Here is a 14,552-nt window from a genome sequence, read left to right on the forward strand (position 1 = left end):
GCATCAAATTCCTCTTCCCCTGACTCTGCCTTCATCCATTGTGTTTGTTTGGAACCTTCAGCATACTGTGCACTCTGAACTTGCTTTTACATGTGGGTACAGCATTAGCAACAAGTGTCTTCAATTTTGAGTCATTATGTGTAGTGAATGACGCCAGGTGTGTTCCCTGTGTTCAAAGATTGGTGACTGTGGCAAGCATTTTGCATCACATGGGCTTTCATTTGAGGATATGAGCAGAGTTGTTTTGCAACATGTGTTTTAGCAAGGAAAAATGTGTTTAGATTTATGAGTACAGAGGGTTGTGTTTTGTGAATTGTGTCTTCATGTGACATGTGTTTATGGTACTGGAATATGGTGGCTACATTTAGTAAATGTGTTTAGACTACTGGTCATTTGGGTTACAGGATTGGCTTTTGTGTTTTAACATTTGAGAAAAACTGTAACTTCTCACTGGCCTACAGTAATATTAACTATGGCTGCTGCTTGCCTTAACCTGAGTCTAACCTGACCACAAACCCAAATCAAACATTACTATTAACAAAAACTACCGATTCTCTGCGGAGAATTGCTTTTGTGGACCACCACTATGGAAATTTGTAAACAAATCTATTTCTTCACAACATGAGTACACACACACACACGCACACATTGCCTCGTTTTCTCACCAAAGGCTCAGTCAGCTGCAGCAGCAGATGTAGCTGGATATGTGTCAGATATCCCCCCTCTCCTACACTCTGAGCGCAAGTGAATTTATAATTTATATTCACCATCTGCATATGTCCTTATTTATGTCTCCCTGAGATATTTTAAGGGTTCTTTACCTAAACAAAATAAAATCACTTCCTGTAAATGGTTTGCTGGACTCAGAACATTTGGAAGAGCAGATGCACCCCGATGTAGTTTAAGGTTGGATCATAGCTGGAATATAACCTTCTTTCCATGCTGTTTTGGGAGCATTGTCACTCTGAAAAATTAGGCCAATCAGATGCTTTCCAGGTGGTATTGCATGGTGGATTAAATCTGATGGTACTCTGTTTTGAGCCAAAAATGTCAAATTTTGATTCTTCACAAGACCTGTTGCCACTAATTTTCAGTCAAGTACTCGTGTAATTTGTCATACTTTAGCCTTTTCTCCGTGTTTTCCTTCCTTTAGAAAGCTTTTTTACAGCCACACTTTCACTGAGATCTTTGTTAGTGCAAAAATACTATTATGTGTCAGTCAAACTGTGTTATCGATGGTATTTTTTGTAGAACGAACTAAAGAAATGGGAACAAATGATGTGTTTTTGAAACAGGCTGTTAGTGACAAAGTGCCTAAAGACACTTTAAATTTGGTTCCTTGCTAAGACACGACACTGGTTCATTTCTTAAGGTCGATGCCTTTTCTGTGCTTGAATAAATCAAAGGTCATCGTTAAGAGACCTAACAAACAAACAAACAAACAAAACATTTCTCTGAAAATGATTAGGTACAACACTTGGACTCAAAATGAATGAAAACGGAGCCAGTATCCAAAAATAGTCTAGCTCCTTTTAAGCTTAAGTCATTGCAAGTGATCCTATTATTTTTTCAGTTGAGTTTAATTGAATTAACATTACCTTTTTGTCCTCGTCAGCTGGTAAAATGCGAGGTGTCATTCAGTGAGGGAGATGAGAGCGGGACAAACTCTGAAACACCGTGATTTTCGAAAACAATCAGAGCCCGTCTCCACAACTTTGACTCGTTTTAAATCATTTTTATTTTTCGTCCCCGCCTTGCCTGCCCAGCTTCTGTTGAGAGTGTTAGAAAAATCAAATATGCTCAATATGGAACACTTTGTGTGCTGCCTTGATATTTATTTTCTAATTTGGAGCCAGTTATTTCCAATTGAAATGTATCTGTATATTATATTTTTCCCCGCCCCAAGTCTTTAAGCGTGTTAGCTCAGCACTGAGCTTAGACAAATTTCATCTTTCTAACATCAGTGTAAATTATTAGTTTATTTCACCAAAGTATCTGCTTTTGTGCCATTTTCTCTCTGTCCTTGTGACTGTTCAATTTTCATGTTTATTTGTGTGCATTGAGACAGATTGAATGGGAGTATGGAGCTTTGCAGAGTGACCTCTGGTTCAGCTGAAACCCCTCGGGGGGTTGGATAGCAGCTGTGCATGTGTGTGTATGTTTTTATGTGCATGCCTCTGTAAGTGCACACAAAAGCACCTTAACTCTATATTTAATAAACACTTGAACTTGACCAAAAACTGATTGTTAGTCTAAGTGCTTGGAACAATATGGCAGGATAATTAGTATCATGAGAGGAGCTCATGAGACGAGTGCCTTATGCAACAGGAAAGGTTACATCCTGTTGTACTTCACCAGGCACACGTACGTAAACAATACCTGCATCCACTAAGTGTGTCAAGAGCGAGCATCAAGTGCTGTCTCATCTCTCAAGTGTAAAACTTTTACTGTCTCTCAGAACTATTAAAAATTCTAATTAACTCTTGACCATGCTGTTTTTGTTCCATCTTGTTTCATATAAGCAGGTAATGCTGTAGTATTCTTACACAGTACACACTGACCAGGCACCGTGTGGACATTACACGATGTATAAAGACAAATCACAGACTCTTGAAGTATAAGCCGACCTATTTATTAAAAAATGGAGATGGACAATAAATCCCAATTCATTTCAGTTAGATCTCAAACTCTAGATCAGGGGTCTCCAACTCCAGGCCTCGAGGGCCGGTGTCCTGCAGGTTTTAGATGCGTCCTTGATCCAACACAGCTGATTCAAATGGCTAAATTACCTCCTCAACATGTCTTGTAGTTCTCCAGAGGCCTGGTAATGAACTAATCATTTGATTCAGGTGTGTTGACCCAGGGTGATATTTAAAACCTGCAGGACACCGGCCCTCGAGGCCTGGAGTTGGAGACCCCTGCTCTAGATCTTTGGTCCTTTATTCTGTTGTTTTCTTCTGTCGAACATTTTGACATAGATAGACTTTTAACAATAGATAGCGGGCTCACTGAGGAGAGGAAATCTGTATGCTTCTATAATTGCCAGATCGAATGGATTTGAAGAATACCAAAGAAGGGACAAAAAGAAAAAATATATGTATTTTATGGTATGTTTAAGTAATTTACAACCTCTCTCTTTTTCTCTTGACAGCATCATCCCAGGGACCAACACTAAAACAATCAAGTCCAGTTTGTGCTTTCCAGGTGAGTTGGAACTTCAAACGAATGCTACGGCATGTGTTTGTGTGTGTGTGGTTCTCTCTGTTGTTGTTTTTTTCCTCTACTGCTTATGTAAAACGACTTCAAATAAAATATATAAAATGCATTCACAAATGCAATGAAAACCGAGGTGCAAACTTTGGAGGGTTTTCCAAAAGTTGTGTGCTGTATACGTCAACGTTCTAGACATACTTTGGCTTTACAGTTCACTCTCTGGCCAGCTACAGCAAGGTGTGCAGCAACATGATGAACATAGTACAATAGGACAATAGCACAACAGTGCTTAACAAATTTATTCAATCACCACCCAGTCTAATGTTTATGCCACAGCTACTCTAAATTAACAGTATTGATAATTACCAAAATATTTTTTAATAATTGCTGATCCACCAGTGTGTGCAGGCTCCTTAATCTTCAATCAGAATGATATTTTTAATGCAAAAATGTATTTATACATGGATTATTATTGTATTATTATTATTATACAGTCGTTAACTTACATTCCTGAACAGAAAAATTACTTGATTAATTTATCTGAACTCAAGTGTGCCGGCTCAAATTTGGACATAAAAATGTGAACTCAGTTTGTCATTTGTCTAACAAACAACAATATATGATACTGTTAATGCAGGGTATAACCGGCAGATGAAAACATGATTCACTATTTTGAGAAATAAAAGCTAAAAAGTGAAGAATGACCTTTCCTCTCAGCATTGCCAAAATGAAGCTACTTCACATTGGTATTTGTGAAAACACGACAGTTTACTGTACTGGGTATACTGCAGAGTGTCCCTCCCTGCCACGTAAACACCCGCCCCGCAGCGATGCCTCATAAACACCGGCATCACAGCCACTAATACAACACATGCATCAAGAGCAAGAGGTGTTGTTAGGATCCGTTGGGGGCTCAGCCCAGTCAAAAAATCTTTAGAGTTCCATCTGATAATTGCAGTATTATTATGATATTTCAGTGTAAAATGAAAACAAGATGTGAGGCACCGCAGTCTTGCAAAAGGTTTCAGTCAGGTGAGTAGGCTGCCTTTCACAATATGACTGCAATTTTCTCATTCAGCTTTCTTATTTATTTCTTTTATTTATTATTTCTTTTTCAGCAGCAGGAGTAAAATCTTGAAGGAAAAGGGTCTTGGTGTTGATGAAGGAGTCATATGGTAGATTATATGTTGGTAAAACTTCAATTTTGAAAATTGGCCAACCCTGCTCTGATAGCGTCTATTTCTATTATGTGATAAAGGCTCCTTTTTCAACTGTGACATACTGTATTATATCTGTGCCTTGTCTATCTATATGATACTGTCCTGTCATCTGTCTGTTATGCTTCTCATTCTTTTTGCTGTTTTCATATTATCCTCTCCTCATCGTCAGTCAGCAGAAGGAATACAGTGAAAAGGAAGCAATCAGTGTTTGCCAACTAAAATGAGACAAATCTCTCATTTGATTACTCTATGGAGAAGTGCTATTTATCTATATATTACAAACATGGCTTAGCCAGTTTTCCCACACAGCAATAATCAGAAGTTATGCTTTTAATATGCGTTTTGTACATCGTGTGTCAAAGTCCTGAGCCAAAATCCATAATCCAAGGTTTTAATCTAACTCACAGATCATTTTACATTCTTATTAAAGTTCGTCTCACCCGGTTGTGGCTGTGATCTGCACAGCTCGCCCCCCGAACACTCCAAGTAGCACTCCACCTGAATAGACAGGCGTGTTTTGCAGCTTTAAAAGAACACGCATATTAAAACAAGTTTCAAGAAGATGAAAAGTTGATGCTGAAGGGAGAGAATTTCCACTGGGGTGTGAAAAAAAGCATGTATCTTTATAAAGTGTAAAAAGAGGCTGATGTATCCATTTGCCACGAGACAATTTCTGCCTTCAGAGGATGTAATGTGCATCGTCATTTTGATGCCGGAATCCACATACCTGCAGAGCTATGGAGTGATATTCCGGGATCAGAGGTTTCACACAATGTAGCACAATAGACTTAGTTTCTTTGAACCCCATCTCAAAGTAAAGGAGCTATTACCCGTTATCGGGTGAGTTTCAAGTTTCATTTTGATGTGCAGACAGTTTCGTGCTCTTAATGTTACTCAAAGATATTTTTTCTTAACTAAATGTTATAGAGGCTAAAAAACTTTTTTTCTATTAGAATAATGCAAATAAATGTTAGCATTATATACTATGTTTTTATTAATGTTTGCACATGTTTCAGAGATGAGTTAAAAAAGAAATGAGGGGTGGTTTAAGACTTTTGCACAATGCTATTATTATTTACCACTGCGGCCCTTAGTAAAGGCACCTTTTAACACCATTATTATAAGCAATAATGGTGAGAAAAATGTTTGATATTGATACAAACTAAGAAAAATGTTTGAGAACCATAAAGCTAGCTAACTGGTAGCTGAAGAGCCTCTTCTTAACCAACTTGAGCTTGTAGATGAGGCAGTGGGAGCTCTCATGTCCTGACTCATCAGCAGCTTCGGCAGCAGGAGACATCTCATCCTTCACCTCCTCTAGCCTCGCCTACACCTTGTTGCCATCATCCCTTTGTTCAAGCTTCACAGAAGCAAACTTTTACCCTCTTAAATAAACCATTGTAGCTTTCCTCATAGCTTATTTAAAAGGTCAGTTTACCATATTGTTAAAAAAAAGAAAAGAAATTGGTTAGAGTTGAACCTGCCCATAATTGAAATCTTGTATTGCTGAATTAGTACACTACTGATACTAGGAATGACAAGCCGTTGACCTACATATGCCGTTGACATATATATATATATATGTATATATATATATGTATATATATATATATATATATATATATATATATGTATATTATATATATGTATGTATGTATATATATGTATGTATGTATATATATGTATGTATATATATATAATCCTTAAGTCACACTGAGTTCTTTTGATTCCTCAGAGGCATCCGATGGAAGACAAAACACTGCTCAGTAGACCATTTAACACTTTATTTTCACTTTGACAATACTTCTAGAAGGGAGATGCGTCCTGCAAGACACGTTGCCGCGGATCTCAATATGGTGACGGGCACCTGACAGTTTTATTACCGGGCACCCTATTCTAGTCTAAACAACAGCATTTCAGTAACTTAGATAAGATGGTTCCCTCTTATCTACTGCTCTACAGGCAAACATGGGCGAGAGTCTACGACTGGAGGACACCTATTCTAATGCCTTTATTATTCAGGCCTGTGTCCACTTAACACTACTCTATATGATTATATGGGCAGTTTTGATTAATATGAGATTAATATAAGGCACAGTAATAAAGCACTTCAGGTAAGATCATTCTAACACCTGTCAATACGATCTCATGCCAGGTGTATGGAATTAACATCTTATTAGTACCAGAGCGGTCATTCAAGGACGTATAATCTTTGACATGTAACATGAAAGCCTTTGTAAGTAAGATTTTGTACAAAAGGAACTCGATAGAGGATTTCAGTCATGACATCCTTTTCAAAGCAGTGAAGTGAATAGCTGCTGGGCATCACAGTCAGACTCAGTTATTATGTGATTTTGTCACTTATTCTAATAGACGTACTTAAATACACTGAAGTTTTTTAGCCAAAGGCTGTTGTAGATGAACAAATAGGTTCATAAAAACTCAACATTTTCTTTATGATAACTAGTCTTTAATTTAAACCAATTTTCATACTGGATGAGGACCAGTGTGTTACTCGTGCTTTAATCTGTGTATTTTACTTGTTCAAGTATCACTGTTTTGTAAAACTCTGTTTTGAGCCTACAGTGGGGGTGAGCAGGAAGGCAGCACTGCATGTTTGCCTTTCTAATTACTTCTCATAGGAACCCAGCTATTGATTGTTGCAAATGCTCATTGATTTTTAGCAGGACTCTACACTATCTGACGTTTGTGCTAAATACCAGGGGACGAATGACGTCAGTGGGCTTGTCTGTGACATCGGTTTATCTGTTTGCGGGTATGTGTGCGGAGGAAGAGGTATGCAAATGTGTCTGTGCATGCATTTTTTCTGTAGATTAAATGAGAATGGGCTTGTGTATCTGAGGAATAGGAAAGTTGCTGCATTTCTTTTGGCCCCGGAAGCCTAATCGAGAAGCATCGATCAAGCAAGGGGAAACAGCGTGCTTACTTGCACATTGAGATAGCCAAAAGCTATTGGCAAACTGTTTGTTCTCATTGGATAAAATCACAAGACTTGCCTCCCTGTGATTCTAAACAGATCACCATGTCAGAAGGTCAGAAGGGGTGCCACAATATATCAGCAGTCTCTTTCAATATTTTTAGTAACTAAATGTTAGGTGATGCCACAGTTCAATAACTACTTTAATTATCCATTAATGAATTCTGCTGGCATTGCAAGTTGAGATGACAGCATGTCAAGTACAAAGGAGTGCAAAGTAAGCATTAAAATACAAAATAAAGTTGTAGGCATAACCCCTGGCTGTTTAACTTCTTACAGTTGGCAAAATTACATCATTATTTACAAACTATATAGATCAGCAAACTGACTGAGTCCTCTAATACCAGGATTCACAAAGTACAGTCCATAGACCAGGTGTATCATTTTCATGTGAGCATGAGAAAACAATGTTGTGCTTCACATTATGTTTTTGTTTTTGACACTGATGAATTCAGCTGATACAAACACATTTAAAACAACTCATCTGTTAAAAGGCCTACCCCCCTGGTAACATTGGTTATCCCCTGGTTGATGGAGAAAAACGTGAGAAGTTAATGGCTATTGCTTAAAAACTGGTCACAGAGAAGTTGCTACACCAAAAATCTCCCCTCGATTGCGTCAGCTGCTAGCATATTGCTACAGCAGAGACAGGCTGCCCCTCCCTGAGCCTGAATCTGCTGGAGATTTCTTCCTGTTAAAAAGGTGTTTTTCCTTCCCATTGTTGCCAAGTGCTCACTCATAAAGGGTCATGTGATTGTTGGGGTTTCTTGGCCTACAGTATAAAGCGCCTTAAAGCAACTGGTGCTGTGAAGTGGCACTACTGTATATAAGAAAATTGAACTGTAAACTAACTACCAAGCCACGAAGTGTGATGCAAACCACAATGAAGCTGCAGCACTGCATACCTCTCTGTGACCAATTCCAACAAGTGCCAGCAAGCATTCACTCATTAGCCTGTTGAGAAATATGCACTTTTCCTTAGCAAACAGTGTTTATCAGGGGGTCAGTGACCAAGCTCTAGGCATGTGCGCATGGGGATTGAGCAACCACTCACTGGGGGAATACTCGTTTTTCCTTGGTGACCGGTGGTTGCCAGGCAGTCACCAACTGTTCCCAAAGCAGCCAGCCATCAAAACTTTAAGAACCCTCTTACAGTTTAGCACTAATGAAAGTGTAAAATGCTATCTGGTGTTTGTGTGTGACTACTTGATTAGACGCTGCATGGCCCCCATAGTGCTAGTAGGTATTCTAATTTTTTAAAATGCACACCAGTATAGCTATTGTTTCTCCGATGATTGCCACACCAACCAACAGTAATCGAGCCTGCAACTCTGACAGTGTTGCGTCAATCTATCAGTCTGTGATGGTAAGCTGTAAAAAAGCTAAGGTGTAAAGTAAGAGAACAACCAGTATAGTCCTGCAGTACATTGTTGAAGGAGGACTGGTGGATTTGGTGGTCATGTTTTTACCCAGAAGGCTCCACGTGTTCTACGCCAAGTTGGCACTGTCCTGGATTCAGTTTCTTGATTTTTCACATGACTTAGTGCACAGTGCACACTATATTGTATGGTGGATTTGAAAGATTATCATTGTCATCTTGATATGCACGACTTGTGGTAGCTTAAATCTTCTAATGACTGGGAATTAAAAAGAGATGGCTTGCTGACAAAAATGACTCAGTCTCTTTTGCACATAAACACCCCTCTGGAGTTGTACTGCTGCTTACTTTTTTTTTTACTTTGGTCTTTGGTTTTGTCCTGCCAGGATATCGCCTACTTTAATAGGAATTTGCCTATCATTGTTCCCTTATTCCTGTGAAGGGTTTTGAATAATGCATCATTCTGTTCTTCAACTTCCATTTGAATATATCTTTCTGGTCAGAAAAGAGAGAGTCTCTCTGTTGACTGAAAAATAAACACAGAGTTACAAAAGGCAAAGGGACAAAGAGTGAGGAAGGGTATAAAGAACGATAGCAACAAAAGGGCAGACGAAGAAAGCAAGAGACATATCAACAGCAAGAAAGATGGATAGAAAGGCTTATTGAGAGCGAGAGGGCCACACAGTGCAGCATCTGTATCAGGCTTCCAAAGGGTATCTAATGTGGTTTGCTTTGGTAATGAGACTGCCAGTCTTTTGTAATTTTCGGTGTTAGTTCAGTGCTCCTTGTGTCTTTTCTACACTGTGTACCTACATCACGTTCCTGATTACCGAGAGATTGGAAATGTTTATTTTTAGTTGTCTGAAACGTACATCGACAGACCGTGATGAATGGGAACAGTCCTCCATTGTGGCAGAAACAACAGTAGCAGAATTGACTGTAGCTTTGGGAATATTCCTGTCACTACTAGAGATGGACCAATCCGATATTACCTATCGGTATCGGTCCGATACTGACCTAAATTACTGGATCAGATATCGGAGAAAAATAAAAAATGTAATCCGATCCATTAAATATCACGAAAGCACCTCACAAAACTTGCAACACGCCGTAACTCACCTCAGAACGTTAGCACGTCGGCGCAGTATGCATCACGTGATAGAGCGGCTGTGGCATGCGGGACCTGTCGGTGGTCTGGATAGCATGTGGAGCTTCGCTAGCAACCTGGCATTTCATCTCCGACAAAGTTATTCCCGAGAGAAGTAAAGCAAGTGTGTAAGTCCATCTCTGAATGTTTGTAAAGCATTCCTGCGTTAAGCTTAACAAGCGACTGCCTCTTCTTGTTGCTACTTCAATCATGAAACTGCTTAATGATCAGCTGATCGGCTTTTCTGTCGCGAGTCCGTCTCTCTTGTTTGTTTTTGGCCCACTTTGCACCAGAAAGAGGAAACCAGCGGCTGAACAACAGCAGCACGTTTAAGCTTGATAAGCTGTTGTTAGAATTTATTTAATATTACTTTCTACTCGAGGATCTTTTCCTACGTAGCTGACGGCTGGTAACTGTGCAGGGGCGGATCTAGCAAAGTTTAGCCAGGGGGGCCGATAGGGCATTAACAGGGAAAAGGGGGCACAAAGACATACTTTTCTTTCTTATTGGTAAATGGTAAATGGCCTGTATTTATATAGCGCTTTACTAGTCCCTAAGGACCCCAAAGCGCTTTACATATCCAGTCATCCACCCATCCACACACACATTCACACACTGGTGATGGCAAGTGTTACGGCCCTAGCAGGGCCTCCTCCTGAAGGTGCCTGTGTGAGCGTGTCCCACCACCTCTTCTGCCTGAGGTGCCACCTTTCCCTGTTACACAGCTGACTCACATCAGTAATTAAAAGTATTTAAGCCCAGGGAAAGGTGAGCTCTGGGCCTGAGTGCCATGAGTGTGGTTACAGCTAGTGAGCTGAGTGTGTTTGTGAGTGGTTACAGCTAGTGAGCTGTGTTATTGTGGTTTGCAGCTAGTGAGCTGCTCTCTTTCTTTTTGGCTTACGTTTTACTTTATTGACCACGCCTGAGTTTTGTTTGTTTTCTTAAATGGTGATAGCGGCTTGTCTGTCTCTTTTAGTTGAGCTACTTTAATAAAACTCTTTGATTTAACCCTTTTGCCTCCTTGACTCCTTTTTCTGACCTGGACACTTTTTGTTACTCCCCCCTCACCGCCTAGACCCCTCAGGGGAACGTAACACAAGCTACATTGTAGCCACAGCCACCCTGGGGCACACTGACAGAAGCGAGGCTGCCGGACACTGGCGCCACCGGGCCCTCTGACCACCCCCAGTAGGCAACGGGTGAAGTGTCTTGCCCAAGGACACAACGACCGAGACTGTCCAAGCCGGGGCTCGAACCGGCAACCTTCCGATTACAAGGCGAACTCCCAACTCTTGAGCCACGATCGCCCCATCTCATTTAAAATGTCTAGCTTTTAATAAATAATTATCTGACACCCAAAGTTTTAATTTGATGTAAAATGAATAGAAGTCAATTACTATATATAGTGACTATTAAGTCTAATATATATACCCTAGTGAGCTATAGTACTTTTTCCTTTGGGAAGGTACCATCTGTGCAGTCTGCAATTTTGTTGAAGAAAGATGTTGAATCTATTTAATATTTCTTGAAAAATAATTGATTTCTGTGCATTTTTTTCCACACTGCATCAAATTAAGGTTGATTACGTCGATTAAGCATCATGAGGTGGAACGTGAGGGGTGGTTCCCTATTTTTTATTTTTTTATTTTTGTTGTTGCTGGGAGTTGGAACCCTATTAGTTAGGTTGCTTAATATTTACGCTAAGTACTCTTTAAAATACCAGAATAGGGAGGATGGTGTAGGTTTAAGTTTATTAGATTGATCAGTATTGCTGAACTATGAAATATTTTTTTTTGCATACAGGTATAACAGAATAGCTTTAGCTTAGTTGTTGTTTTAAACTTGAGTATGAACTTATACAAAATGCAGCAAGATATTTTAAAAAACAGTTTTGTTGATTAAAAAACACTATATCGGATTCATATCGTATCGGCAGATATCCAAATTTATGATATCGGTATCTGTATCGGACATAAAAAAGTGGTATCGTGCCATCTCTAGTCACTACATCCAACTTTGAAAAAAATTAGCTCTGTTTGCTTAAAATTGGTGATTGTTGTTGTTTGATCATTTGTGACATGTGTTCAGAAGGATTGGAGAAGAATTGAACAGTCTAAGATTGATTGAGGTTCGGAAAAGGCAGCGGTCATGAAGTCAAAAACGACTTCACACACAGGTTTGCTTTCTTTGTCTTATTGAAACCAGAAACTTGCCACACCCAGTACAAAGGATACAAAGCCTGGAATATGTACTGCACCTCTAACACCACCCTCTAAGTATTGTGTGTAAAACACGCTAAAGGTTTTCTTACATTTCTGATTTTCCAAGTTTTCATTTGGTTGGGATTGTCTGGTTTACTTCAGAGAGCTGTTGTTTGTAGGGCACAGAGAATTGCCTGTAGATCAATAATTAAAAGTTCAGCAGAGCATATTTTAAGCCCTGATCTGTTTTTTTCGGGGGGATTCGAGGAGTATGTGTGTGTATCTAATTATCTGTCAAAGGAAGTATTTGATACAGCTGCAATGGATCAATCAGCAGTTCCCCTGATTGGCTTGACTTGGAACCGAGCAAAGTCAGTTTTAATCGATATTGACAGCTGCCATAATTTTATCTTCGTATCAGCTTTTGATGAGTAAAAAGTTCCTGTACTTCTGGAGACTGTTTTAAAGCATCACCAAAATTAAATGCAGTGCATTTTATGCAGAGGCCAAAAGTACTGTATATAGTATATCCTTATCCATCCTATATAGCATTGGCACTGGCCCATCCTATCCATTTGAGTGACAGCAGATAATCTCTAGCTCCTCTGCTGTCACATGGGGTTTTGATACATCAGTCTCAGCAGACACCTTTTTTTCTAAATGTTTTTCGACTTTTGAGTCCCCTTAACTGCTAGTTTTTAAAGATATTTTTGGCCAGTGGAAATTGCAAGCTGGTGCTGGCTGAATGTCATAGACTGTGATTTAATACTAGAACCGCTGGGGGAGCGGTCAGTCCCCTCCACATCCTGTAACAACATCATCAACAGCAAAGAAATAATTTTATAAAGAAGTTAAGATGTGAATTTAAATTCTTTAGGGGTTTTATTTGTTTTACAAATGATTTGAATTATTTAAACCATAAAGTTTAAATAAATTCTACTATCTACTAATAAACAAAAGGTATACTAAACAACACAATAACTGACAGTGTTGGGAAGGTTACTTTTAAAATGTGTTCCACTACAGATTACAAAATGCATGCCCCAAAATGTATTCTGTAACGTATTCCGTTACGTTACTCAATGAGAGTAATGTATTCTGAATACTTTGGATAACTGAATATATTATTATGCTTTTTAAAACTACATGAATGTGATTTATTACTATTACTGAAGGTCCGTGGCTCCAAACCATAGTAAAGAGACCTCTGGCTCATTACTACGTGGGTTCTGTGTCGGGCTCATAACCGAAAAATAGCTTTACTTTGTTGTCTTGTTGTTGTTTGGGGGGAAAACACGAACACAGCGTACAGTCGAGTCTTAATAGCTTACTTACAACTGGGCTCGTCAGGCACTCTTCTTGGCTGCAGTGGTTGTTATTATATTTACATGCTTCCAGCTCCCGTTTCTGCTCGATGACAACTTGTACTTTTCCATTCTCCTTTTTCTCCCTCCTCGCGCTCACAGACACATAACGTGTATGGCAGTCCATTCTCCCTGCAGCACGGACTACACTGCCCATGAGGCTACATTCTTTAGGGCAATGCCTGTAACACTCTGCCTATTAGCTTAGTACAACAACAACAACAAAAAAGCGCTCTCTCACTCAGGAAACACGCAGTCGCAGAGAGAGCACGCGTCACCCTGTAACCACGGCAACCGTAATGCTGCCGCCTGGAACAACAGAACGTAGCTGTCAAACAAAACCCAAACAGTCCTGACCCGTGACAATATGAAACAGGAAAATACTGCCATGTAATCCATTTATTTCAACAAAGTAACTGTATTCTGAATACCACCTTTTTAAACGGTAACTGTAACGGAATACAGTTACTCATATTTTGTATTTTAAATACGTAACGGCGGTACGTGTATTCCGTTACTCCCCAACACTGATAACTAACATGTCTAAATTATCCAATTATTGTAGGAGAAGAACATTCTGGAGAATGTGTCGTATTTAGTTACTCTAAAATACAGAAGGTATAAAAAAACAGAGCGCTCACTGTGAAACAGATTGAACTGATCGGCGTCTTCATTTTAAAATTTAAAAAATAAAATAAGGAAATTAAGTCTGTAAAGGTAGAATTTAAAAAAAGTATAATCTCATCCATATCTGCCTCCTCTTCATCAGACCTGTAGCCTCTCTCTACCCTCCTCCATGCCTCAAATCTGCTGCCCTTTACCTCCTCAGACCTAAAACCCGTCCGATTTGCTCCAGATTTCACTCTTCATTTACTCCGATTAGTTCTACACACTCTAGACTGTTTTCCTGCCGCTCTGCACAGGCAGCAGCCACCTACTTCCACCATACCCTCCACTGCTCTGATCCCAACAATTATTCATCTTTTATCAAACTACAGTTCTTCAAATGTTTATGAATTAATCACATCTAG

The 14,552-nt window shown here is 39.4% G+C and overlaps 1 protein-coding gene across 1 annotated transcript in view; it reads left to right on the forward strand.

Annotated features, from left to right (window-relative positions):
• tnr (tenascin R (restrictin, janusin)) overlaps positions 1-14,552 on the forward strand; it is a 214,896-nt gene that overhangs the window by 66,228 nt on the left and 134,116 nt on the right. The window contains exon 2 of the mRNA XM_085438251.1: positions 3,152-3,204. The gene's annotated coding sequence lies outside the window, so the exon portion shown is untranslated. The remainder of the gene's footprint in view (positions 1-3,151; positions 3,205-14,552) is intronic.

Source organism: Copadichromis virginalis, linkage group LG18, assembly GCF_057382275.1.
Source record: "Copadichromis virginalis isolate Kocher_CV1m ecotype Utaka linkage group LG18, C_Virginalis_male_GT1.1, whole genome shotgun sequence".
Classification (NCBI taxonomy): domain Eukaryota; kingdom Metazoa; phylum Chordata; class Actinopteri; order Cichliformes; family Cichlidae; genus Copadichromis; species Copadichromis virginalis.